Source organism: Scylla paramamosain, chromosome 33 (assembly GCF_035594125.1).
Source record: "Scylla paramamosain isolate STU-SP2022 chromosome 33, ASM3559412v1, whole genome shotgun sequence".
Taxonomy (NCBI): Eukaryota; Metazoa; Arthropoda; class Malacostraca; order Decapoda; family Portunidae; genus Scylla; species Scylla paramamosain.
Genome location: NC_087183.1, coordinates 13,869,868 through 13,872,367, shown reverse-complemented (window position 1 = coordinate 13,872,367; position 2,500 = coordinate 13,869,868). Strand labels below are relative to the sequence as shown.

General features: G+C 39.4%; 2 protein-coding genes across 2 annotated transcripts in view; both read left to right on the top strand.

The window, feature by feature from the left end:
- Positions 1 to 202, top strand: part of LOC135089430 (carbohydrate sulfotransferase 11-like) — a 23,208-nt gene extending 23,006 nt beyond the window's left edge. Inside the window, exon 9 of the mRNA XM_063984998.1 lies at positions 1 to 202. This exon is cut by the window's left edge and continues 185 nt beyond it. The gene's annotated coding sequence lies outside the window, so the exon portion shown is untranslated.
- The window catches only part of LOC135089464 (uncharacterized protein DDB_G0292186-like), a gene marked incomplete at its 3' end in the record, with an annotated part of 32,637 nt that overhangs the window by 27,763 nt on the left and 2,374 nt on the right, over positions 1 to 2,500 (top strand). The gene's annotated exons all lie outside the window — the stretch shown is intronic.

Here is a 2,500-nt window from a genome sequence, read left to right as displayed (position 1 = left end):
GAATGCATCTATTTATGCGTGCGTGTGTGTGTGTGTGTGTGTGTGTGTGTGTGTGTGTGTGTGTGTGTGTGTGTGTGTTTTCACCTGTTTACCATAGTCACTCTCTCCTCCTGCGCGCACTGAAGACACACACTTTAATAACGCAGATGTTGCTTTAATGTACTAATATAAAAAAATAAAATCCTATGAAAAAAAAAAAAAATCTTGTTCTTTCTTTATTTATCCTTGGAAATGTTTACTTCTTGATTTCCCTTTTAAAATTCACCTCCTCCTCTCGTTCTTCCTCCCCCTCCGTTCCATCATCATCCTTATCATCTTCATTCTTAATCTTGTCAAAATTTGTCAGAATCATTTTTTCTTCCCCCTCCTCTTCCTTTCTTTCCTCTCGTTCCTTCGTCTTCTCTTTTCCCTCCTCCTCCTCCTTCTCCTCCTCCTCCTTCTCACCCAAATATTTACTTTCCTACGCAAATACTGAAAGCAGTTCCCTTCTCCTCCTCCTCACCGCCCCCCCTATTCCTCCCCTTCCTCCTCCTGATCTCCTTCTCCTCCTTCTTCCTACTCCAAATATAACTTTCGTACGCTGATAATGAAAGCAGCTCCCTTCTCTCTTCCACCTCCACCTCCTCCTCCTCCTCCTCCTCCTCCTCCACCTCCTCCTCCACCTCCTGCCTTTGCCATGCACTTCCTGTTCCGTCGAGCTACTTTTTGTCGTTGTGGGTTCGCTTCAGGTACAGAGAAAGGAAAAACCTGAATTATTTTATTGAAGATTTTGTTGCTGCTGATGTTGATGGTGGTGATAGTAGTGGTGGTGGTGGTGGTGGTGGCGATGGTGGTGATAGCAGTGTTAATTATAGTGGCAGTCGTAATAGTAGTAGTGATGGTATTGTTGTTCCTCTTATGTTATCATTTAGAATGTTTTTTATAACCATATTTCTTCTGTTATAAGTTTGTTGTGTTACTTTCTTGTTTGTTAATTTTCTCTTATTTTTCATGGTATCATTTCACACACACACACACACACACACACGAAAAAATGTAAGCAGTGGTAAAAGTAATAGCAATAGTAGTAGTGTTAGTGATGGTGGTGGTGGTGGTAGTAGTAGTAGTAGTAGTAGTAGTAGTAATTTGGGACTGGCATCTTCGTGGGCTTTTTTTTTATTGGATTTTTGTTGCCTTTCGCCAGTGTCCCTCCTACATGAAAAAAAAAAAAACAGTAGTAGTAGTAGTAGTAGTACCAGTAGTAGTAGCAGTAGTAGTGGTGGTGGTGGTGGTGGTGGTGGTGGTGGGGCAGGTGTGAGTAGTGAAATTCTCTCTCTCTCTCTCTCTCTCTCTCTCTCTCTCTCTCTCTCTCTCTCTCTCTCTCTCTCTCTCTCTCTCTCTCTCTCTCTCTCTCTCTCTCTTGTCCCAATTCGTGCACGTCAAAAGCAACAAATAAATGACCAAACAAACGTAAAATCACTAAAGCATATTACTTCGATTATTTATTTCCTTGTCAGTGAAAATATACAAGACATGAACAAGTGAGGAGACATTTACTGGGTGATTTATTCATTAATTCCCGTTTTCCTTGCTTTTCCTTTGTTTTTGTTTTTTTTCGCTGTCATTTTACTGATAAAGGGAAAGGAGGAGGAGGAGGAGGAGCGAGGGAGAAACAAATAGTAATAGTAATAGTGATAGTAATAATAATAATAATAATAATAATAATAATAATAATAATAATAATAATAATAATAATAATAATAATAATGATAATAATAATAATAATATAAAGAAGAAGAAGAAGAAGAAGAAGAAGAAGAAGAAGAAGAAGAAGAAGAAGAAGAAAAAGAAAAAGAAGAAGAAGAGGAAAGAAAGAAAAGAAGAAGAGAAAAAGAGAAAAAAAATAACATGAAGAGAAACAAACTAAAAAAAGAAGTAAAAATAAAGAAAAACAACAATTAATGGCAGTTTTCACAAAGAATCGCAAACAAACAGTAAAAAAAAGCACAACAAACCACAAAACCACCATTAAACAACCCAACAACAACAAACCTCTTAAGAACACACACACACACACACACAATAAATAAACAAATAAATAAAATAAATAAATAAGTAAAATAAAATCAAATAAACAGCAAATTAATCAAGAAAATCAGAAACAACAAGGACACCACAAGGACTCCACCGGGAATTGATTACAAAGGAGTTTCAATGTCTTATGGTGCGTCGGTGCGGCGTGTGGCGGTGCAGCAAGAGCGTAAATGTAGCACAGTTTGGGTGTCAGGGTGTGGTGGTGCTAATTTGTCTACTTTCAAAGGAGGAGGAAGATAAGGAAGAGGAGGAGAAGGAGGAGGAGCAGGAGGAGGAGGAGCAGGAGGAGGAGCAGGAGAAGGAGCAGGAGGAGAAGGAGGAGGTGATGGTTGTGCACGAAGAGGTGATTGGTCAAGGACGAAGGGCGAAGGTTAAGCAGGAGGAGGAGGAGGAGGAGGAAGAGGAGACTGGTGAAGGGCGAAGGGTA